Source organism: Canis lupus, chromosome 1 (assembly GCF_003254725.2).
Source record: "Canis lupus dingo isolate Sandy chromosome 1, ASM325472v2, whole genome shotgun sequence".
Classification (NCBI taxonomy): domain Eukaryota; kingdom Metazoa; phylum Chordata; class Mammalia; order Carnivora; family Canidae; genus Canis; species Canis lupus.
In genome coordinates, this window is record NC_064243.1 from 48466768 (window position 1) to 48493022 (window position 26255).

A 26255-nucleotide genomic window follows, 5' to 3' on the forward strand; every position below is an offset into this window, starting at 1 on the left:
AGACCTAGGGAGGCCACTCTCTTCCCTTCCAGGGAACCCAGAGCACATGATATGGAAGCATGAGGTGGCAGGTGGCCACGGTGAAGATGCCATCCTGTGCTTTACTAGGCAAGACGAACAGGAGGGAGTTCATCCACGGTCCACACAGCTCGAGACATGTAGGGCAAGGCTGCAAGGCAGGGCAGAGGCATGATGGCTTCTGAAGTGCAGGTCCTGATGCTCAGCAGCCTTGGTTCTTCACCCCAGCCCAGGAGGCCTCAGGGACCCTTCCCTTCCACTGAAGATTCGGTTTTGCTTTTCAAGAAAGTCAAGTAGTCATAGAGATTTGTCTGATGAGGCCGCATTACATCATTACGAGGTGTGTGCATTTCCGATATCATCTCCCCCATTCCCCTTCCCTCCCGTGCCATCCCTAGGTGTCCCCTCACTCAAGATTCACAAGGGGGTCTTCCCTTCATCTCAACCCCTATTTCATTTATTTTCCCCACCACTCAGTTTAGTACTTCTTTCTCCCATCCTCACATATTAGTTTTGCTTACTCGCCTAGGTCAGGGTGAGTTCTTTGAGGATGGGGACCTGGTCTTACATTTTTTTTTTTTTTTTCAAATTCCAGACACGTCTACCACATGCTGAGTACACAGCTGGTATTCTGGAAGTGTTTGTTAGCTGAATGAATGATTTTCGACAGAGAGGGCCTGTGAAGACGGTACATTTCCTAACAGCCTCGCACAGCTGCCCATGGTGCAGATACCTCTCCCCATGGGTCAAAGAGGGCCTGTGAAGACGGTACATTTCCTAACAGCTCCGCACAGCTGCCCATGGTGCAGATACCTCTCCCCATGGGTCCTTTGTCCTCTGACTGCAGAGTCCACATGCTCTGTGAAGATCCCAACTGGTTAATTTTGGAGACAGAACCTCTGAGCACCATCAAGTCGGCTCCAGTTAGAAGTCCTTTCAGAATTCTGTGCCCAACCAGCATCCTGGGAGCATATCTTTTTCTTGTACTGTGAGAGGGCACTCAAAGTTTGTTCAACACATACATATAAATGAAGAGAAAATAATATAAAAACTCTCTTATCTGAGTAAAAGAATGGATTTGTATTATTTGCACACTTGCCACGTGCACAGCTGGGTTGCACTGTTTTATGGGTGGGACCCACCGGGAGGGAACAAGCTCTGTTGCCACCAAGCCCAGGGCTCTGGCTGGAGAGGGAGGGGGTCTCCGTGCGCCATGGATCTCCATTTCCCTCTGGTGGCAGGTCTGTGCACTGCACCGGGTATCCCCGAGGCTCACATGCGGTTAGGTTTGAACAGAACGGGCTGCAAAACCTTAAAGGACCGACCCTAGGGGCTTTTGATCCCCCGCATTTCTCCAGTGGAAGTGTCGTGACCTGATTCTGAAAAGCCTCGGAATTCCCTCCACGACTAGAACTTTGTTGGAGTTTCGGAGATGCTCTAAAACATCAGCATACTCTGGGCCCCGGCGATGACTACTTTCTGATCATCCAGTGTCCTGCAGTTTTGTTTTCTCACTTGCATTTGTGTTTATGGTCAGGCTGGTGCCAGGTGCTACCACTTGACCTGGCAGGGGAAGCACAGAGAGGCTCGGGCTCCCGACTCCCTAGGGCCACACAGGTGCTGCAGCTGGAGGACTGCCCGCAGCACTCCGCAGGGTAAGCCAGCCTGGCACTGAGCCTGCGCGGCAGGCGGCTCGCTTGGAGGTGAGGGCCAGTGGGCTTTCAGAAACGTGACTTTTTTTTCTTTGGTTTTGCCAGCCGAGCTCTATGACTTGTGGTGTTGTTATGGCTTACTAAAAAAAAAAAAAATTATTTTTGGAATGTGCTTTGGTGATACTTAAGAGCTGGCTGCAAGCCTGAATGGTTGACAGCTTATTTTATACTTGTGCATATTCATGTTATTACAGCAAAAAAAGAAGTAATCCAACCATGGAGGTCAAACTGTCCCTTTAAATGTGATCCAAGTGCTGCACATTTTGAGCCGATGGAATCGAGGCCAAGGTGAGTCTTCCGCAGAGTCCCAGGGGGGAAGGTGGTGGCTGAATCAGAAATGCCCTGCACGCAAGAGATCAGGCTTTCAGATGCTCGGTCCTTGTTCTCTCCCCTGTGCCTCCTGAATCATCTGGATTTAAAAACATCTGTTTTGGGCAGCCCGGGCTGCCCAGTGGTTTAGCGCCCCTTCAGCCCGGGGCGTGATCCTGGAGACCCGGGATCCAGTCCCACATCGGGCTCCCTGCATGGAGCCTGCTTCTCCCTCTGCTGTGTCTCTGCCTCTCTCTCTGTATCTTTCATAAATAAATAAATAAATAAATAAATAAATAAATAAATAAAGTCTTTTAAAAACATCTATTGTGATATGGATACACTCTGTGGTTTGTTTCTGTCAGTGGCGAGCTGATCTATAATCTTTGGGGTATGGTACTCCTTTCCCTGGCGATTCAAGTCAAAATGTATTTAGCACTATTCATAGCATTTTGCCTGGCACCACAGAACACACAACATGCGATTCTTGCCCAAGAACAGTTTATAATTAAATTTGGAGGAAAGACACAGTGCATTCTTTTTTGTTGTTGTTGTTAAAGATTTTATTTATTCATGAGACAGAGAGAGAGAGAGGTTGAGAGAGGCAGAGACACAGGCAGAGGGAGAAGCAGGCTCCCTGCAGGGAGCCCGATGTGGGACTTGATCCCGGGACTCCAGGGTCATGCCCTGAACCAAAGGCAAACGTCCAACCACTGAGTCACCCAGGCATTCCTCATTCTTTAAATAATTGGAATACTACACATCACCTTTTGTCCCAATTGCCGTGTGTCTCTTAAGACCCTTTGTGTCTTTGCACCCAGCAGTAACCCTTCTGTAAAATCTCCCAGGAAGTGGAGAATGAAACCCAGTCCCCTTGGTGCTTCAAGGGCATCTGTCCACGTCCTGAGGCCTCCACTCCTATCTTCCAGAAGGGGCCCAGAGTATTCCTCAGGTCCACCCTCGGGCTGGCCTCCAGGAGGAGCTCTGCCTCTGATAAACATACTGCTTGTGCATTCTTAGCATGTGCAAGGCTCCTCAGGGAGAGCCCAGGTCCCTACGGTGGAGGCCCCCTTCCACGAGCAGCTGCTCTGCCATCGCAAGGTCCACTTTGCCCTCCTAGGAAGGCAGTGGCCTCTTTCTGGGGTTGGCCAGTGACCCTGGTCACCAACAGGGCTGCATGTGCCAAGAGCGCTATTGCCACAGACGTGTGTGTTGCGTGTGACTGCAGGTGTGCACGCACATGTGGAAATGTTTGTTCATGGGAGATGTGGCCAGCTTCCGGAAGATTTGGGGTTTTTCATGCATTGAGTGGTGCATTATCTGGGGACCCCCAGAGTCATGAAGGAGCTGTTCCTGACTCAGTGTAGACTCTCAAAGGTTATGTGACTCCAGTCAAAATCCCCAAACACCAGCATGTGGTATTTCCTAATTTTGGGCTCATCAGCTACAAATCCAGTGAGTGTCTTTTAAAAGTGTGGCCTTATATCTCTAGGGCCTACAGATATAGGGCCTGTGTCTATAACATAAGGAAGCGTGTAAGCAAGGAAACAGAGTTTGTGAAAACTTAGACAATCCTCATCCCTTTCACGTGTAAATTATCCATTTTATCCTAAACAAGTTTATTTTTTCATTTCTCACCAATCTCTGGGTGGGTTAGGCCAGCTGGGCCTGGGTTGACAGTTGGATGACGTCATCCTTTGTTCTCCAGCCGCCCTGGGCTCTTTCAAGAAGCCCTGTCACCTTTGCTGGTGTCCCATTGGTCAAGACATGTCACATGACCCCTCTGCTCTGGCAGGATTTAGAGTCTGGATGGGCTGCAGAGGAAAGGACTATGTGGTCCCCATGACCCAATGGCAGAGTTGCACAAGCCCAACAGAGGCCCACAGTGGCCCCGCGTGGTGTGGGTGGGCAGGTGAAGCTGCAAGTCCAACGATCAGAGAGGCAAGGGACGGTCTGCAGCCCAGAGCAAGTGGCACAGAGCACAGGTGGTCTGGGATGGGACAGTGAGCTGGAGTGGGGCTTGGGGGGCCAGACGAGGCCACCAGCTACAGGAATTTGACATTTTTGCAGAAAGGGTGGTTCCACATGATTATTACTTTTAGCCAGGCTCACATTATTGCTCAGGTGACTAGCCATTTTACTTCTAAAATTTCAAGTTGACTGGAAAGTCATACAATTCTGTTTTTGGCATTTATTGGTGCGAGTGACAGGGCGGAATGGAAAATATGTGGGTGAGTTTATATGACTAGTCTAAGGATGATTTGTTTCATCTTTTTTCAGTTGCAGATGCGTGTTGACATTTCTGTGGGCGTTATCTTTCTCATCCCAATTATATGGTCAAAGGAAAAACACATTTAAACACTTGTAGCTCAGGCGGTTGTAACTTCTTTTTGGATGAATTTGGCACCAGGATTCTGGCAACGTCGTGAGCCGAAGTTGCTGGAGATATATTTATTATGGCCTGCAGCCACTGCAGCAGAAGTGGAATTTTGTTTGAGGTTGTAAAGAAAAATGGCTTGAGGATTTATGGAAGGACAAATTGCTTGGGTATTAAGTGTAATCAGTGCTCCAGGTGATGAGGGGTGCGAGGTGGCAGCTTTATTTTGCTCCCTGCTCCTCTGTGAAAGGTTTCTGCCCTCCTTCCCACCCCTTCTTTCTCTGCTCCTTCCACCGTCTTCAGCTCCTCTCTCTGTTCCTCTTTCTTTCTTCTGCCTTGCTTTACCCTTGAAGACAAAGTGGCCATTCTTGTGTCCTTGTAAGTCCCTAACTGCATGAGATACTGACAGGAGCCACCTTGAGGTTCAGTTGGGATGGGAAACCATGTGGGCCAGTTTTCCAGAAGGGCAGGCAGGAGTTTCCTTGGGAGATGAAGAGAAAATACAAGGAATGTTTAACCAGAGTTCCTAATACAATCTTTTTCTTGGGTGCATTCCCCTCCCACTGGAGTCTAGCATCTATTCTAGGGTTGGCACAGAGGTAGGCAGAGCCTAGATAGTTTCCTCCTCCTTGAGGAGAGGCTGAGAGAGGAGAGGAGGGTAGAGAGAGCTCGAGGGAGAGTTCAGAGGGAGAGATTGGGGGGAGGGAAGGAGGGAAGCGTCTGTTAGAAGATGCAAGAGAGGGGTAAGGAGGTGATGGCATTGTGTGCTCCAGCATGGTGGCTTACACGTGGAAGTAGGGTTATATAATTTGAGAGGGAGATCTGCAGGACATCTCCTCAGCCAAGCACACAAAGGAGTTACTACAGGGATGCTCATCACAATATTGTTTATAATAGTAAAATGTTGGAAATAATTGGCATGTTCAATGATAAGGCAGTAGTTAAAAATTGTGGTTTTCCTTCCAATGAAATACTATGCAGACATTAACATAGCATAGTAGACCTCTACTTATTGACATTAAAGAGATCTATGATCTATGATATATTTTTATTTTATTTTATTTTATTTTATTTTGAAAAAGAGAGAGCAAGCATGAGTGCAGGAGGGGAGGGGCAGAGAGAGAGAGAGGAGAGAGAGAATCTTAAGCAGGCTCTACACTCAGCATGGAGCTGGATGAGGGGCTTGATCTCAGGACCCTGAGATCATGACCTAAGCCAAAATCAAGAATCGGATGCCTAATGGACTGAGCCACCCAGATGTCCCTCTACGATCTAAATTTGAAAAGTACTTTGGAAAAATTTTTACTACTGCCTTAAAATTTACAGAACATGTCTAGTTGATCCATTTTTTTGATCATATATATATGATCCATATATATGGATATATATATAAAACTCTATGTATCTATGTATGGAATATGTATATCTATGTATATATGCATGATCCATATATATATGGATATAAATCCATATCATATATATAATATATTATATGGCATATAATATAATATATCATATCATATATATATGATATATATACATCATATATATATATATATATATAAAACTCTATGTATCTATGCATGGAAAAAATATGGAATAACAGACACCAAAATTTTTAACTGATTTTTTTCCCTAAGTAGTAGGATTTAAGGGCACATTCCATTCTTCAGATATATGTATGTATATATATGAAGAAATACATAATTTCTTTCTGTATTGTCTGACATTTAAAATAATAAGCATGAAAATTTTTGGAATCAGAAAATCATTAAAGGGATTGTCATTTTAAAGATAAAATCTATCCTGGGGCACCTGGATGACTCAGTCGGTTAAGTATCTGCCTTTGGTCAGTTCTGGTTCCCAGAATCGAGCCCCACATCAGGCTCCCTACTCAGCAGGGAGTCTGCTTCTCCCTCTTGCTCTGCCCCTGCCCCTGCTCATGCTCTTTCTCTCAAATAAATTTTAAAAATATTTTAAAAATTAAAATCTATCTTGTGTATTGCTTCAATGAGGTAAAGCTTTCTGAGAAACTTAATTCTAAGTAGATAATTAGAACTCTTTCCTATGTACTTTCCCCCCTTTCTCTGTCATAAGCTTAAATTCATGTAGGTGGTTTTCTTTTTTTAAGAAAAAGATTTTATTTTTATTTGCTCATGAGAGACACTGAGAGGCAGAAACACAGGCAGAGGGAGAAGCAGGCTCCCTGTGGGAAGCTCGATGCGGGACTCAATCCCAGGACCCTGGGATCACGACCTGAGCCGAAGGCAGAGGCTCAAACACTGAGCCACCCAGGTGCCCCCCAAACTTTTTAAAGGACTGACCTTGGGAGTCCTGGGGCCAGGATTTAGACTCAGTACCCAGGGCTCCCTTGGGGACAATCCTGAAGTAGTTTATTAGGATCAGGCTGCAATTGCCCTCCTTGGGGCTTTGGCCTGAGACTGAGCCTGTGCTGCCCATCCCTCGCCCCTTCATCTTGCTTTCCTTGCTTCCCAGTTGGCCTTAGGAGCACTGCTGCCAGAATCAATACATCACTTGCACAGTAATCATCGTAGGGTCCACTTTGGGGGATTTTGACTTGAGACATGAGTCCTATGTACGGTGAAAGCCACCTGACGTAGCTAATTGTATGTGGTGCACACAGGGTTATTGTCAACAATGCACGTGTATCTTTGGGCCCGCTGCTGACCCGTGAGCACATATAGAGATGTAAGGCCCAGCTGACGTCCTGGTAGGATACACTTCTTCCTCGAGAGATGGAAACGAGTAGAACAAAGGTTAATAATATGCAGGTGCAGGATGTTATTTGAGACCTATTGGCCCACGTTTTCATCTTCAGGGCATTCTTTGCCAGCCTCTCCCTCCTACCGTGGCGTGCTGGAGCAGCCAGATGGTCCTTTTGTCCTAAGTGTGACACAGGCCACAGGGAGACCCACCATTCCGAAGGTTGGTGTGGTCAAGGACAGGAGCTGTCTCAGTGGGGAACTTGTGTGAACAGATGAACCAAGGGTCTGATGACACCTCCCCAAAGGCTCTTCACCCTCTAAACTTCCTGCACTTACATGCAACTCCAGGGAAAAGGGAGGGAGACCCTGACTGACATTGCATGAGGTTGCATGAGTTTCTCCTCACCGTGGTAGGATGAGGCATGAAATGAGAAATCCAGCTGTGATACAGAAAACAAGAGCTGAGATCCTCCAAGCACAGATGGGTGGTGCAGATGGTAGCTCCGTGACAGGGAGCATGTGCAGCTTTCCTGGGTCCAGGGAGGCTCTGCCACACAGGTGTTTTCTTGCATAAAGTCTTTTAGTATCTCAGACCTTCAGGGAAGTGAAAGAGTTGCTTAAATCAATAAATGAGGAAAACCGTAGGCAAAATCACACCCTCATATGCTTTGCTTTGACTTGCTCTACTTTTAAGCTTGCCTGAGGCGAAATGATCCCCAATTCAAGGCTGGTTAGAACTAATCAGAAGAATTTTGTTTAACAAAGCAGAGGGAGGTCAACCCTTTAAAAACAAAACATTCAAAAGATTGCATTTTTATGCAGACAAATGCATTAGATTTACTGAATCCCTCATATGTTCCCCCCCACCCCTCCACCTAAGGTGGTCCCTTGACTTCTTCCAGATAAACAAAGGTGGGAGACCTGTTTGCCTGGCTAGTTACTCCTCCCTCTTTCCTCCCTCTTTCCTTCGTGGTAACTTTTGGAATGAAAAATGGGTACATCAGACACTTGTTCCTTAAGGGACTTCTGTTAATCAATTTATTTTCTTATTTGTAATATAGGGAGAATGAGATTTGCCTTTCTAGTTATTAAGTCAATAGAAAGTAAATGAATCCTTTTAAAGTCTTTGGCTCGCATAGAGTATTACCTGAGAAAACCAATGCTTTTATGATTGATAATATTGAGGATGACATTGACGATGACAATGTTGATAAGCCCCTTGTAGCAATCAGGGTTTGCTCAGAGAAGCAGGACCTCTAGGGAAGAGAACAGAATTCCCTGTCTAGCTATCCAGTTATTCATAGCAACATTCCAATGCTCCTGGGCAATTTGTATTTGGTGAATAAAGTATTTCAACATTTAGTCAAACCTTCTTTTAAAGTTCTAATTAGGGATCCCTGGGTGGCACAGCGGTTTGGCGCCTGCCTTTGGCCCAGGGCGCGATCCTGGAGACCCGGGATCGAATCCCATGTCAGGCTCCCGGTGCATGGAGCCTGCTTCTCCCTCTGCCTGTGTCTCTGCCCCCCCCCCTCCTGTGACTATCATAAATAAATAAAAAATTAAAAAAAAATAAAGTTCTAATTAAAGGTTTACAATGTTCCATATGTAGGCCTCATTAAAGTTATTCTAAGATAATTTATGACTTGATTGCTTTATAAATGGAATCCTTTATATTTTGATCGTTAATAGATTATTGCTGGTATGAATGGGAAAACCATAAATTTTTATTTACCATATATTCTTCTATTCATCACTTCACTTACTTTTTTTGGATTGTTAGGTTGCTGTTCATTTGCTTTTTTCCCTTTGATTTTTCATTTTCAACATGAAAGGAGAGAAGGCTTTGGCTTGATCAGTACAGATTTGATGGAGCTTCATAAATTTTGAGATTTTGGTTATATCAAAAAAATTCTATCAAATACCCACAAATTGTGGGAGAACTATGTTACAGACTATAGATTCAAAGATGAAAATGCTCTTCTCATCTTCAGGAATTCATACCAGTAGTCTTTCAGAGGCCCAAAGATACACATGCACTGTTGACAGTAACCCTGTGTGCACCACATACACTTAGGTATGTCAGGTGGCTTTTACCATACATAGGATTATTTGCCTTTAACTGAAATGACGTGTGTCCTGTGTGTATTTGGGACAACATGTCTCTGGGAACCTTTGAAACTGGACTCAGCAGCTCTGGCTGCTTTAATGGTGACATTGGAAGTAGGTAAAAGCAGCTTTTAGAGCACCTGACCATTCTGCTCATTATCGCACTTCCACTTTGCATTTGGAATATTTTCTTTCCTTCCTTCTTTTTTCTTTTTTTTTTTTTTAAGATTTTATTTATTTATTCATGAGAGACAGAGAGAGGGGGTGGGGGGCAGAGGGAGAAGCAGGCCCCATGCAGGGAGCCCAATGTGGAACTCAATCCCGGGACTCCAGGATCATGCCCTGGACCCAAGGCAGTCACTAAACCCCTGAGTCACCCAGGGATCCCCCTGGAATATTTTCTTAAATTACATTTCTCTCTCTATCAACGGTCAATGAGTGAGTCACCGAGATTCATGGTAATTGGCATTCCTGATTATCAGATGTCTCAGAAGTGCTTCTGCATCTTTGGTGAAGTCTGGACTAATCCTGACTATACATTTTAGCCAAATTTAATCTGACCGCAATATTTCCTCTACTTTGGCTCCAAGTATCTAATTTCTTCCAGAAACCAAAGCAGATTTAAAAAATTCTCTGTCTTTATTTGTGTCCCCTGACTCTGCAAGTGCTGGTATTACCTGCTGTTTGAAGAAGCCAAAAACTGTCACACTAAGCATGAGCACCTGGGCTTCAGGCTCTGGCTCTGACCGAACCTCGGTCCTTGATTTCTTATGCACATTCGTGATTATAATTTCAGAAGCATCAGATCGGTTCCTTGCCTTTTCAGCTTCTAGAGGCTGCCTGTTCCTTGGCTTGTGGTCACGTCACTCTGATCTCTACTTCCGTGGTCACACCTTGTTCTCTGACTTTCCTGTTGCTTCCCTCCTTCACCCTTTGTTTATTTATTTTTAAGATTTTATTTATTTATTCATGAGAGACACACAGAGAGAGGCAGAGACACAGGCAGAGGGAGAAGCAAGCTCCCCATGGGGAGCCTGATGCAGGACTCGATCCCAGGACCCTAGGATCACGCCCTGAGCCAAAGGCAGATGCTCAACCACTGAGCCATCTAGGCATCCCCTCTTCCACCCTTTAAAGACCTTGGGATTTCACTGAGCCCAACGAGAAGATCCAGAATAATTTCCCCATCTCAGATTCTTTATTCATATCTGTGAGGCCTCTTTCATGCTAAGGTAACATATTCATGGGTCACAGAGATTAGGAGGCAGACAAGACATTCTTGGAGGCAGTTACTCTGCTCTTGCAAAGGGTGATTTCTAACTACTTCTTCTTTTTTTTTTTTTTTCTAACTACTTCTGTCACACTCCCGTGTGAGAACTCCGCAATTCCCTGTGCTTGACTCTGGGGATCGCTGGAGTGTACTCAGCTCAAAGCGCTAGTAAGCCTCGACTAAGTGACACAAGCTAGAGGGCATGAGTCATGAGCTAGATCTGAGCTCATTAGCTGGAAACTAATAAACTCACAGAGTAGCATCACCGATACTACACACAGCGCCATCTATGATCTAAAATCATAGAGTTGTGACTATAACTACTCCACGTATTTTTTACTTAAAAAAAATTACAAAAAGAATACATCAAGATATGGTTGTTACAAAAAATTCAAATGCAGAATACGGAACTAGAAAGACTACAAGGTGAAAGTCAATTTTCACTTCTCTCTCCAGAGAGATAAATACTATTAGCATTCTGGAATGTGTTTCTACACAGCTTCCATTTGCCCTTCTGATCTGCACCCTACCCTTCTCTACCTGGCTTCTGGGTGGCTGACCTCTGCAGACTGCATGAATGATCCTTCGCTCTCTGGCCTCTCGCTGGACTTGGCCAAAGGGAGGCACTTGTAGGAGATGGGAATGTGGAAGGTGAAAGACATCGGGGTGTTTATTCCCTCTTGTTCCTTTCCTGTTGGTTTACCATGAGTTGGTTGCATCTCTGCCAAAAGCCAAAGTGATCTTGTCCGTAAAGCCACCTTCTCCAGGTTATGTCAGGCTTGGGAATTATAATAGTTCCTTGCTCTTAGTAGTCTTGGGCATTGCGCTAAATCTTATTCTTTCCCCAAATTCCACCTGTACTTTTATCAAATTTTTTTCAAAGTATCCAGTTTTGATGCCAGGATCCTGATAGAGACAGAGTATGTCCTTCCACATTTTGCTATTACTTTATACATACACACCTGCTCACATGCATGAGTAGTAAGATGGTAAACTGGATCAAGGGGTGTGTGGTGAAAAAGAAAGACAAAGAGAGACAGAGAAAGACAAGGCAAAGGAGTGGTATTTGATATAAATTACTATGCAGGTATTTTTAAATCGGTGGTCAAGAACTGGTTGAACTGCTCACATGAAGAGCTAGGTCACTGCGGGTGGTAGAGCTAGGTCATTGCAGATTAGAGAGTACTTGTCAGGAGGATTAGTTTGAAAAGATGTAACTCAAGTTGCTCTGAGTATCTATCCTGTCTCCTAAGGGTGGGAGCTTGGAGATGATTCTCCTTTATCTCAAGCCAATGGGGGAGCTTTAATGGGGCCCTTCTGAGTGAGGGGACCAGCCTCTGACACACAGCTAAAAATGAAGAGGTTCTCTCAGCCAGAGGCAGTGGAGTAGGGTGAACCTGGGTGCACTGTACGCATCTAGAGATGGCAGGTGGGGAGGGTGGGAGGCGGGTATATGAGTGCTTCTCAAGGACCAGATGTGGACCATATGGGAGAGAGAATGGGTCATTTTCAATAGTGTCCATGAGGGCCACCTAGAGGGGCAATAGATACCAACCACATGAATCCCTATGGCTCCAAGTCCCAAAGAAACAAGCATGAGGGAATAGCCATCTGGAGAAAAAAAAAAAAAAAAACCAAAATGCAGCCAACATTTGTTGCATGTGCTTTACAGGAGGCCTGTGAGGTATTCCCAAAAGCACCCAGGAGAGAATGATGCCAGCCTACAAGATCTCCAGTTAGGCAAGAATTCTCTACTTCTGAACCTGGAGGGGTCAGAATCCTTTAGAAAGCTGAGGGTTGGAAAACCATACAGAAGGAGAACAGAAGAAGGAGCTTCAAGGTCTGCAGGCTTCCAAGTTCACCAGGCTTCAGCATGAACAGGTTGTGAGAAAATCTAATTTAAGTCAAGGTTGGGATTTTTTTAAATATATAGGACCAGACATCTCCAGTTGCTGAGTTGATGCTGTGTTTATGACTTAAAGCAATCACAGGATTTGTTTATTACCTACGAGTTTACAGAGGCCATGACACCACCTGAATTTCTCCCCTACGTAGAGAATGAACTTTTCCCATTGTATCTTTTATATATTTTTATTTTTATTTTTATTTTTTTCCATTGTATCTATTTTAAAGGACTGGTGGAAGACAAAAATAGGGATGTTTTCTCATTAGATCTTATGAGTCTTTCCTGTTCCATATACATCTTTTAAAATTTTTACATGATCATTATTATGCTTTACATCCTCTTCTGGAACTCCCTTGTTTCACTGAGGGATGTATGTTAGAGATCTTCCTGTGTCCTATAATTTCACTGACCAGTGACAACCCAGATTTCCCATCTGGACGTATGATACTTAATTTAACTACTCCCTTATTGATGAGCATTCCTATTATTTTAATTTTCTTTTTTACCATTAGTCAACATTTTTCACCACCTATGTGATGTAGACAAATAGATTTTCTGATGTGCAGGGGCTCTTGCAAAGACAATGACCTCATGTTGCCTTTATCTACCTATCTGTTATTCTGTTTTTTGACAACAGCACTTCATTTTCCTTTGTGGAAAGGGAGATATAATAAGAAAGCATCTCAAATCGTTGTCTTCCACTGTGCTTTTTTTTTTCTTAAGGATTTTATTTATTTATTTATGAGAGACAGAGAGAGGCACAGAGACATAAGCAGAGGGAAGAAAGCAGGTTCCCTGTGGGGAGCCCAATGAGGGACTCAATCCCAGCACCCTGGGATCACGACCTGAGCTGAAAGCAGATGCTCAACCACTGAGCCACTGGTTCAACCACCCAGGTACCCCCCACTGTGCTTTTTTTAAAAGCAAATACAAAGAGGGGCCAATGCTTGCCCTTCCTGGAGAGGAAACTGCATCCTGCCTATTTGTCCTGCAATCTAAGCCAATCAGATACTCCCTCCTGGGAACTTGATTCTTGAACAGAGTGACACAAATTGGAAAAGGGTTAGGGATGATTTGTCCTAAAAGGGATGTCCTATAGAAGTTGGTCAAATGTTTCTGCCCTTAGATCTCCTGAGTCCTATTTTTCTCGAGACTTTGTTATTCAACCTTTTGTTCAATCCAGTGAATTTTGAACACTGGTTTAAATTATTACCTAATTTAGCCCGAGTGTGTCTCTATTATTTGTAGATGATATAAAGAATATAAGCCATAATATTTTGGCAAATGTCTCTAGTTGCCCTCCAATCCGAGGTAGCAGCTTAAATCTCCACAAATAGTTGGAACTCCTGGACTTCATTTTATTTCGATTTGCTTTTAGCAGTTCTGTGGTGGTATAGAAGAGGGTTTCTTTTATTCCATTTTCCTGATACAATATGACTTAGGTTTCCTGGTGGAGTGATTTTTATCTGTTTCTAAATGAGCTAAATGATATTTGCTACAAAGGCTTGGCCAACAAATAACTCATTTATTATTGCTAGAATGCAACTGGCTTGTATTTAACTTGCCAGAGGTAAAGTTGATGAAATGGCCCAGTGTCAAATTAATTTTATTTATAAGTGGAGTGATTCACAAGGCTATGAGCCACAAACTTGGACTCCAAGTGTTCTAAAACTGAGTATTCTCGCATGATCACCTTAGCAACTGTAAATAGTGACATAATCGTCAAATACCAGCAAAAAGAACAGTCAAGCATGCTACAAAAAGTTCCTTTAATTAATATCATGTTTGCCAATTACTTTATTCTTACTGAAATATATATTAGAAAAACCAGCTGTAGAAGTAGAATAATTTGTGATTTGAATTGAAGGTACATGAAAAAAAATCAGATTCTCCAACTGGGCAATGCCACTATTAAAAGCAATACAGGTAGAGTTCATTGCTCTGTGTGAAGAGAAATGTCCAGGTTATTGAAAGACAATGGGATCCATACATAAGAATGAATGATAGTGAACAATCACCAAGAACTGTAGGTACCAGAAAGAGTATGGAGAAAAGGAATCATGCTGACCACCAACTTCTTGAAATATTTCCCACATCATGAATAAATGGGCAAAATGTACACATTTGACTTTTGTCCCCTCTTCTCACTGTAACTACCTTTGTTGAAATTTAAAGAATAGAAAATGTCCAGAGGAGAGAGAATTATAATGTGGGAACAGGGGCTTTGCAAGATTATGTATAGGAGCTGGAGATAATTAAATCAATTACCACCATGTGTCTTATAGGATCTTAGAAAGGAAGATTGCTTAAGCAAATAAAGTTGTGTTGTTTTGTTACTAAGATACATGGAAAAGATTGCCTTTCATGTGCCAAGCAGTGCAACTGACAGGCAGAGAAATTGCCAAGTGCTTGAAATAAAGGCTAGTTGCCAAGGCCTCCAGTGTAGTGGGCTGATGAGAGTGGACATTCCATGCTTCTCGTATTTCACAATTAAGAAAGGTGTTGCTGTATGCAGATTCATGGAATCTCCCTTGTGTTTTGAGTTTCTTAAGATTTTTTTTAAACCTAAAGCCATGTATCTAATACTTTTTCTGAGTCAAATGAGAAAGCCATATGGTTTTTCTCCTCTAATTTATTAATGTGGTTAGTTACATATATTCTAATGTTAAACCTCGCCTCAATTCCTGGGATTGAGCAAATCTGGAAAAGAGATATTTTCATTCTTATACTTGGCTGGATTTGATTTGTTCTGCTATTTAGATTTTTGTATTGGTGTTTACAAGTTAGATCATCTGCAATTTTCTTTCATCATACCATTGTTGTCTAGTTTTGGCATTGAGGCTCTGTTAACCTCACAGAATGTTACTGAGGCAGTACTCCCTCATTTCCATCTTCTAGAAGACTGGAATGATCTTTCTTTGGATTGACTCTTAAAATTGGCTAAACTGCTATTTTGTTTTTGGGGAGATATTTAACTACATATTAAACTTCTTTAAAAATTGTAGGACCATTTAGGCCTTCTCTTTCTTCTTGAGTCAAGTTTAGTAAGTTATAATTTTCCAGGAATTTATTTCATAGAAGTTTTCAAATATATTAACATTGTATTTATGAACAGATCAAATAATGATGAGCAAACAATTATGATAATCCATAATATTCTCTTTTCCCTTTAATATCTGCTCTTTGTATAGTTGTAGTTTCTTTTTTATTCCCATTACTCTTTATTGTGACTTCTTTCCCTTTATCTTGATAAATCTCACTAAAGATTTGGTTACAATAATATAATATAAACCCAAATGTTTTTTGATTATACTCTCTGTTGTACCTTTGTTCTTTTTCCTTAATGTCTGCTCATTTCTTTACTTTCTCCTTTACATAATTTATTCTTGGGGATACTTGGGTGGCTCAGCAGTTTAGCGCCTGCCTTTGGCGCTAAAGGTGTGCCTGATGTGATGCTGGAGTCTCGGGATTGAGTCCCACATCAGGCTCCCTGCATGGTGCCTGCTTCTCCCTCTGTCTGTGTCTCTGCCTCTCTCTCTCTCTCTGTGTCTCTCATTAATAAATAAATTAAATCTTAAAAAAATAATTTATCCTTTTGTTCTCCTAACTTCTTAATTGGACATTCAGCTTAAGTTCAATCTTATAACTTTTTCTCTTTTTCTTTCTTTTTCTTTCTTTCTTTCTTTCTTTCTTTTTCTTTCTTTCTTTCTTTCTTTTTTTCTTTCTTTCCTTTCTTTCAAGAGCAGGGGGAGGGGCAGAGGGAGAGCAAGAGTGAGGATCTCAAGCAGACTCCATGCTCAGTGAAGAGCCCAACATAGGACTCAATCCCATGAACCTGAGATCATGACCTGAACCAAAACCAAGAGTCAGATGCTTAACTGACTGAGCCACCCAGCTGTCCCTTGTTATAATTTTAAATATAGGTGTTTAAAGCTATATATTTTTCAGTTTTGCAACATTCTACAAATTACAGTATGTGTAACATTATTGTGCAAATTCTGAACACTTAAAAATTTCTATTATTCAAATTTTCTACAGATTTACTACTTTATCAGATTTATACACCCATAATTGAAAAATCAATGTTGCAATCATTCCTATTGGTTTAGAAGTTACAAACAGAAGAAAAAGGCTACACACTTTAAGTTTTGCTTGTTACTCTTAAAACTTTGCCATACTTAATTGAAAAACTCAAAATTAATTTCCCAAATCTTTCTCTGAACAATACAAGTTTATTTTAACCCTCTGAACACAATTACCCCAACTTCATTTCATTTTTTTGTGATCCAGTATTTTAGTTGTCTTTTTTAACTCCATGATTAGACATTGTTTTGATTATATTATACAATGGGTGTCTGTTTAGTTTCCCTACATATTTCCAAATGTTTCCTTTGCTCATTATTCCTTCTTGATTCCCAGACCTTCATTCTTTCTTGCTTCCCAGACCTTCATTCTGAGGTCATGCCTTTCTTCCTGATATACTTTTGGAAGTTTCTATAGTGAGGCACCTGGTTTGATTTCGGCTGAGGTCATGATCTTGGGGTTGTGAGATCTGGCCCTGCTTTGGGCTCCATGCTTAGAGCAAAGTGTGCTTGGAACACACTTTCCTTTTCCCTCTGCAACCCCCACCCCCCTTGCTCTCTCTCTCTAAAATAAATAATTAAATAAATCTTTTTTTTTTTTTTAAAGAAGTTTCTGTAGTAAAAGTCTGTAGGTAGTACGTATTCTCAAGTTCTATTTATCTGAAAATGGCTTTATTTTACAAATTCTTGAAAGATAATTTCTTTGGGTATGCAATTCTAAATTTATAGTTATTTTTTCTCAAAGTCTGAAGATATTATTCTACCATTTTCAACCTCCTGTTGTTGAGAAATCTGTTGTTAACTTAGCCTTTCATAGGGTCTGTGATCTCCTGTCTGATTAACCTTAGACTGTGGAAATTGTGAGAGCCTAAAATGGGGATGCTTTCATTTGAAGAGGGTTTGTGTTTGGTTCTGCAAGGGGCAGAAAATGTCTCTGACTTAGGACACTCAGTACTCCAGGCTGATATTGGGCTTGGGAGTGCTCAGATTCAGTCTCTGGCTTGTGGTAAGCCCAAAGATTAATCATGGGGCCCCTTAAAAGCCTCTTTCCATCACACATATACCATGTTCTGTTAATTCTACCTCCCAAGATCCTGTCTGTGAATGCATTTCACACATCCTTTGGTCCAGCCAACCTGAACTTCTCAAAGCTCTCTTTCTCTTTCCTCACTTCAGTATCTCTGGTTAGGTCCTGTGATCACCATTTCCACTTGCAATACCTCTATTTCAAGGTCTGGCTCAAATTTTCACTCTTTTAAGACACCTTTTATTATCTCTTCAGCTTAGCAAGCTTGTGTCTCCTGTGCATTAAGCATCACACACACACACACGTGCACACATGCACAGATGCACACACACATCTATGTGTATACACATAGATGTATACATACAAACACACAGATGCACACATACAAATACACAGGGATGCACACATACAGATGCACACACACACAGGCAGGCACACACATAGTCATATCCTTCCCTCTGGAACTAATTGATTTGGAGCTGTGTCTCAGAGTTTCTTTTCTTCTCTTTCGTACTACTCTGAACTGACTTTTTAGGTCAGGTAATATTTCTTTCTTATCATTTTTGTAAAGATTTTATTTACTTATTCATAAGAGACACACACAGAGAGAGAGAGAGAGGCAGAGACATAGGCAGAGGGAGAAGCAGGCTCCCTATGGGGAGCCTGATGCAGAACTCAATCCCAAGACCCCGGGATCACGCCCAGAACTGAAGGCAGACACTCAACCACTGAGCAACTTGGCGCCCCTATATTTCATTTGTATCCAATCTGCTGGCTTTTCCACTCCAATCCCATCTGTAATAATTCTTCCACATAAAGGTGAAATGTGTTTATAGGCTCCCATGTGTTTTAAAGGGAGCATGGTGGAAACATCCCTGAGAAGACAGTGGTGGCTGTAACTGTATAATCATGCCCAATGGCTCCCTGAAGGCTCTCTAGGTGGAGGGTTGGACTGGAAGTGGGGTGTATTCAGTGGATGCTTTCAGGGAACTTAATTCTGAAAAGCTAAAAGGCTAAGGACTCTCTGCTGATGTGTATTTTATATGGAAAATGGAGGGGGGGGGGAACCCCAGAGATACAATCTTGAATGAATGATTCAATCTTAAATAAGTGAGTGGAACTCAGGGCTAGTAGCAGAAGGACATCAGAGCAAAGCAGGAGAGTGAGGGCAGTGGGCAGAGGATCATGCTTGCCAGAGAGATTCTCCATCCTCCCTTGAGGAACTCTGGCAGTCTCTCTTCTCAAAGAAGCTCTAATTTGGTGGCTCAGCAGTTTCAAGTTTTCCTTGTGATATTTGAAACTTTACATATTTTCTTTCTTGCCGACAGTTATAATAAGACATCTTGCTTTTAAAAAATACATTCCAGTGACATTTTCATGTTAGGCTCTGCAAACCATGCAAACAAGTGCCTGAAGAGACTATCCAGCTTGATTAATTAGCCTTATTTAGGAGTTTACTAACTATTGCAATATGCAAAGTGACCACATTTGAACTGCTACATTTGAACTTCTATTTGATATAAAGTTTACTAAACCATGTAGATGAGTCACACGTTACAGTGGATGATACATGATTAAGCCTTGTGCAATTTGCCACCAAAATATCATTCTTCTGAAAGATCATTCCAGACACTGAGTCTTACTCACGCTTGTGCCTCCTATATTTGTTTGTTGAAGGTCAATTAAGATATTTAAAAATGATTTCTAAGGCCCGGTGTGTTCTCTACATCCTTCATGGTTCCATGGGATACCAAAGAGGAATAGGAGTTTGCCATCAAGCCAGGAGCAATAACACATGATTATGAATGGTGTGATGCAGGTATAGATGTTAAAGGAATTTTCAGGAAAAAATTCTTTGAGGATCTAGTCAGAGAAGACTTCCAGGAGGAGGTGGCATAAGATTGGAATACACGCTGCAAGAAAACATTTGTTGAAGCAAACTAATTAGGTGAAAAATGAAACAAAAACAAGTGGGAGCCTTCTAGATTAAGGGAGGTGTACAGAGGAGGGGTGGCCAGGCCAACAGGAGCAGTGAGGAGGGAAATTGCATCATTTCCATTCACAGGGTGCTGTCATGGGGGGCCCTGCTAAATGCAATGAGGCTGCAAGTGGAATCTGTCCTTGATGGGCCTCTGCACAGCATTTATAAGCTACAATATATGTCATATTTTATGAGCACACAAGAAGGATCCTTGCCAGAAAAGCAAACAAGGAAGTCATAACCTAGCAAAAAAACATGTTCAGCACACAGGTTAGTGGGACACACAGACAGCAGACAGCAGAGACAACAGTATAAATAAGAGAAGGCAATGGAGGGTAGGCTGTCAAGTTCTGTGACCCTGTGGAGGAGGCATTCTGGGGCCTGGGCAGGTGGTGTGCCTTTTCCAGCAGCATGGCCTCAGCTGGAAGAAAGGGCAGTGAGCTTAGAGTTAAGATTCAAAGAGAAATAAACCATTGGTCAGTGAACCTGGGATTTGGCAGGAAAACGGGGACATGGCAACCATATCAACCTGTGGTGGCTGGCCCCCAGGTCAGCCCTCTATGGTCTGTGCCTCCTGGTTTTCACACCTTATGTAGTCGCCTCCTGTGCAGAATCACGGTTGGTCTGGGTTACCCATAACATGTGATGTAAGAGGAGGTAGGTGACTTCCAGGGCTCATCATAAAAGGCTGTGCTGCTTCTTCTTGGGTCTTCTGCTCTGTTTTGTGCAGGGAATGCCAACCGCCATGCTCTGAGGACACTCAGCCCAGCTGGAGAGGAACCGAGGCCATCAGCCAACAGGCAACACCAACTTCCAGCCGTGCAAGTGAATCCTCTTGAAAGTGGGTGCTCCCGCCCCAGCCAACCATCAGATGACAGCGCCCCCGAGCTGACCTTCTGACTGCATCTCAGGAGAGATCTCCAACTAGAAGTGCCTAACCTAACTGCTTGTGAATTCCTGACCCACAGGAGCTGTGAGGGACAACACATGAGCACTGCTTTGAGTCGCCAGTATTTGGAATTAACTGGAATACAAACTTTCTGGAAAAAGAACAAACAAATGAAAAATCCCACACCTGACATATACTTGGGTAATTGTTGAGTCATGGACTAGAAGAGAAGGAGACCATGTGGAGAGTGTCCCTAAATCTGCCTTTCTGACAGGACAGGTTGGTCAAGATGATGATTAAATTATGTGAGTGCATGGACTCCTCCCTGGTAGCAGAGGCTAATATTGTTTATACCAAATCAGCTACATGATCTGATTGGAGAAATTATGGTATATGCAAACCCCAAAGCCCTCAACACCCACCTGCTGAATGAATTAAAGAAACAACAAACAGGATGTGTGTCATCAATAAAGAAAACTGAATTGGTCACACAATTAATTGTTACCCATTCCTTCATCACCTTGGAAATAATAAATGAGTATCCTCTTGCAATTAATAAACTCATGGCACTGATTGTCCAAGATGGGAAATCTAGATTTTTTTTTTGAGAGAGACATAAGGTAGAGAAGGGCAGAGAGAGAGGAGAGAGAAAATCTTTTTTTTTTTTTTAAAGATTTTATTTATTCATGAGAAACACACACAGAGAGCCAGAGACAGAAGCAGACTCCCCCCCCCCCCCCCCGCCCAAGGAGCCTGATGCAAGACTTGATCCCCATCCTGGGATCAGGACCCGAGCCCAGGGCAGACGCTCAACCCGCGGAGCCATCCAGGCGTCCCAGGAGACAGAAAATCTTAAGCAGGTTCCACACGCAGTGCAGAGCCGGATGCAGGGCTCGGTCTCATGCCCACAACCCTGAGATCATGACGTGAGCTGAGATCAAGAGTCGGATGCTCCTCACTCGCTGCTTGCTCTCCTTGACCATGACCCCACCTCTGCCCATCGCCGTGAAGAGGAGATCGCCGCTCTCGACAGTGGCTCTGCATGTGCAGGGCGGGCTTCGCCGGGGATGGCGCCCCCGAGCTGTGTTCCCATCCATCATCGGGCGACCCCAGCCCTAGGGCATGATGGTGAGCATGGGCCAGAAGGACTCTTACGTGGGTGATGAGGCCCTGACCAAGCAGGGCATCCTGACCCTCAGGTACCCCATCGAGCATGACATCGTCACCAACTGGGATGACGTGGAAAAGACCTGGCACCACACCTTCTACAATGAGCTGCACGTGGCCTCTGAGGAGCACCCCGTGCTGCTGACCGAAGCCCCCCCGAACCCCAAGGCCAACCATGAGAAGATGACTCAGATCATGTTCGAGACGTTCAACACCTCAGCCATGTACGTGGCCATCTAGGCTGTGCTCTCCCTGTACGCCTCTGGCCGCACCACTGGTATCGTCATGGACTCTGGGGATGGCATCACCCACACTGCCCATCGACGAGGGGTACGCCTCGCCCCACGCCGTCCTGAGTCTGGACCTGGCTGGCCGCGGCCTGGCCCACCACCTCATGACAATCCTCACCGAGCGTGGCTACAGCTTCACCACCGCTGCCGAGCAGGAGATCGTGCGTGACATTAAGGAGAAGCTCTGCTGCGTTGCCCTGGACTTCGAGCAGGAGGTGGCCACGGCTGCGTCCTCGTCCTCCCTGGAGAAGAGCTAGGAGCTGCCCGAGGGGCAGGTGATCACCGTCCAGCGGTTCTGCTTCCCAGAGGTGCTCTTCCAGCTTCCTTCCCGGGTGTGGAGTCCTGCGGCATTCACGAGACCACCTTCAACTCCATCGTGAAGTGTGATGTGGCAATCTGGGAGGACCTTTATGCCAACACGGTGCTGTCTGGTGGAACCACCATGTACCCCGGCATCGCCGATGGGATGCAGAAGGGGATCACAGCCCTGGCCCCCAGCACGATGAAGATCAAGATTATTGCTCCTCCCAAACGCAAGTACTCCGCGTGGATCGGAGGCTCCAGGCTGGCCTCGCTGTCCACCTTCCAGCAGGTGTGGCTCAGAAGCAGGAGTATGATGAGTCGGGCCCCTCCATCGTCCACTGCAAATGCTTCTAAATGGACTGGGCGCAGATGTGTAGCATTTGCTGCGTGAGTGAATTCCGAAGTATAAGTTTGCCCTGGCAAGTGTATACACCTCATGCTAGCCTCGTGAAACTGGAAGAAGCCTTTGAAAAGAAATTTGTCCTTGAAGCTTGTATCTGATATCAGCACTGGATTGTAGAACTTGTTGCTGATCTTGACCTTGTATCCAACTTAACTGTTCCCTTGGTATATGTTTAATACCCTGTACATATCTTTGATTTAAACCCTTTAGCCTTAGCACATGCGGCTCAGTCACTTCATGGCTGAGGTTGAGAATGTGTTTATGGGAGAGAAATCTACTGATTTGGAGAATGTGCAAGACCATCGGGTTCTTGATCTGTGCAGGGTATTCACATGTAAGAGCCCCCTATTCCAGGATTTCTCTAGAGCCTGACAAGAGTCTGAGCCAGTTGTCATTTCTGTCTTGCCGGTCTAACAGGGTTGGGAAGGTCTGAGCCTTAGGACCCACTTTCCTGTCCGATCTGATGTTTTCCTGCCAGAACACCGTGGGTGGTTAATTGCCTTGAGTTGGAAAACGGTTTGCATTTACTACTGTAAATTTATCCATCCTTTTAATTTATGTAAGGTTTTTGTACACAATTCTCAATTCTTTAAGAGATGACAACAAATTTTGGTTTTCTACTGTCATGTGAGAACATTAGGTCCCAGCAACGCGTCATTGTGTGAGGAAAATAAAGTGCTGCAGGGAAAAAAAAAAAAAAGAGTCGATGCTTAACTGACTGAGCCACCCAGGCACCCCAGGAAACCTAGTTTTTCTAAGTTGTGCTTGCAGGAGTGTCTCTCAGACAGTGAGGACATCTGTCTGCTGATACAATGACTCTCTAGTTAGGCATGGAAGGTGTCCAGTACAGTCAGGATTTGAGCAGGAGTGGAGTGGCAGGGACAGAGGTCCAAGCTTCCACTTCCTTCCTGCAGATGCCCATTCTACCAACCTGGTGCTACTGAATTCAGGACGTCCCCCAGCTAATGTGCACTCAACTGGTGTTTACTGTGCCCTGTGTGAGTCAGGTCACATGCCAGTGCTGGGCTACAGGGGAGCGAAACCAGGCATGGTCTCTGGCCTACTGGGGCTTCCAGTCAAGCACTATGGATAAACACCCAGAGAAGTGCAAACATGCAGCTGTGAGAAGGGCTTATAAAGGAAAGTCATATGGTGCTTCGAGTGGGTAGGCAGGAGGCACTTTGCCAGCCTGCAGGGGTCTGGGGGACCTTGATAGGACCTGAAGGATAAGAAGGAAGGCAGAAAGGAGTGGGGGAAAAGGATCAGCTGGTGCAAAAGCCCTGTGGTGGGCAGCATCACAGTGACTTGGTAACTCGGGGACCAAGGGAGGGTTGGTGGCCTGGGGGCATGGTTATTGCAGCAGGAGCCCCCGGGGATGGGGGGGGGGTTCTTCCACTGAGAGAAGAGATGGAGAGCCGGAAAGGCCCTGAAAGCAAAGAAGATGGAGACTTTGTATAGGAGAGGCAGAGAAGCCAGGACAATCCTGAGTGTCGGGGGCCAAGGAAAGGATGCTTCTAGAAGGAGGAAGAGGTTGTGGGGCTGCTGCTGCTTGAAGCCAGAGCAGAGGATGGAGGTTCCTTCCTGGGATGGATATAACCCATGAAATAGCTCAACTGCACCTTTTCTTTTCAAGAACATCGTATACATAATTACTGAGTATAGCTCATGAATTATATTAGAGAAGCATGTTGATTTGAATGGTACAAAATCATGGAAAATTTCTTTTTGGGTGCCACTTCTGTGCAGATCCTCAAGGATGTAGGAAGAAATGGGCTTCCTTTGCTTCTCAAATGTGGCTGAAAGAGTTGGTGATAAAGCTGATGCAAATGGCTAATATTCCATTGTATACATAGACCACAGCTTTATCCATTCATCTTTCGATGGACACCGAGGCTTCTTCCACAGTTTGGCTATTGTGGACATTGCTGCTATAAACATCGGGGTGCAGGTGTCCCGACGTTTCATTGCATCTGTATCTTTGGGGTAAATCCCCAGAAGTGCAATTGCTGGGTCATAGGGCAGGTCTATTTTTAACTCTTTGAGGAACCTCCACACAGTTTTCTAGAGTGGCTGCACCAGTTCACATTCCCACCAACAGTGCAAGAGGGTTCCCTTTTCTCCGCATCCTCTCCAACATTTGTGGTTTCCTGCCTTGTTAATTTTCCCCATTCTCACTGGTGTGAGGTGGTATCTCATTGTGGTTTTGATTTGTATTTCCCTGATGGCAAGTGATGCGGAGCATTTTCTCATGTGCGTGTTGGCCATGTCTATGTCTTCCTCTGTGAGATTTCTCTTCATGTCTTTTGCCCATTTCATGATTGGATTATTTGTTTCTTTGCTGTTGAGTTTCATAAGTTCTTTATAGATCTTGGATACTAGCCCTTTATCTGATATGTCATTTGCAAATACCTTCTCCCATTCTGTAGGTCGTCTTTTAGTTTTGTTGACTGTATCCTTTGCTGTGCAAAAGCTTCTTATCTTGATGAAGTCCCAATAATTCATGTTTGCTTTTGTTTCTCTTGCCTTCATGGATGTATCTTGCGAGAAGTTGCTGTGGCCAAGATCAAAAAGGGTGTTGCCTGTGTTGTCCTCTAGGATTTTGATGGAATCTTGTCTCACATTTAGATCTTTCATCCATTTTGAGTTTATCTTTGTGTATGGTATAAGAGAAGGGTCTAGTTTCATTCTTCTGCATGTGTATGTCCATTTTTCCCAGCACCATTTATTGAAGAGACTTTTTTCCAGTGGATAGTCTTTCCTGCTTTGTCGAATATTAGTTGATCATAAAGTTAAGGGTCCACTTCTGGATTCTCTATTCTGTTCCATCGGAAAAGGACAAACATTATATGGTCTCATTAATTTGGGGTATATAAAAATTAGTGAAAGGGAATAAAGGGAAAGGAGAGAAAATGAGTGAAAATATCAGCGAGGGTGACAAAACATGAGAGACACCTAACTCTGGGAAATGAACAAAGGGTAGTGGAAGGGGAGGTGGGCGGGGGGTTGGGGTGACTGGGTGATGGGCACTGAGGGGGGCACTTGGCAGGATGAGCACTGGGTGTTATGCTCTATGTTGGCAAATTGAACTCCAATAAAAAAAATAATAAGCTCCAAAAAAAATAAATAAAAATAAAAACACAAAATAATAAAAAATAAAATAAAAAAAAATAAAGCTGATGCAAAAAAAATGGTGCCTTTTCTAAAGTGTAAATAAAAGAGGCTCGGTCTGAAATGCCCCCCTTGATGTTTATTGCTGGTAACTCACAGAAGTGTTCTTTGGACTGGCCTAAAACGCAGAGAGCGCTGAGTTTACAAAGGGAGTATCACGATTTGCCCTTTGGCTCTGCCGCTTACTAACAGTATATACATGGGCTGGGGGGATAGCCTCAGTTTATACCTCTGTAAAATGGGCATAATAGTGTGTCTTCTTCCTTCATCGTTTGTGAAGGTGAACGAGATCATGCCTTGTGAGTTGAAAAGCACCACATGCTTATAGTTAAGAGTATCTGAAGCCATCTCAGTCACTTACACTTCAGCTAGAAGGAGGTACAAGAACGTCCTTGAAGACAGGTTTGGTGGTGCAGGTGTGGGGGGAGTTGGCACAGTGCCCATGGGTACTGTGTGCCGGGGTCAGCAGTATGACAGAGGGTGCCACCCAGGAGGAAAGAGGGTGGGGGTCTGTTCTTCAT

At 43.9% G+C, this 26255-nt stretch overlaps 1 pseudogene; it reads left to right on the forward strand.

Moving 5' to 3' along the window:
• LOC125755733 (actin, cytoplasmic 2-like) overlaps positions 1-23266 on the forward strand; it is a 138326-nt pseudogene extending 115060 nt beyond the window's left edge.
• The last annotated feature ends 2989 nt before the right edge of the window (positions 23267-26255 follow it).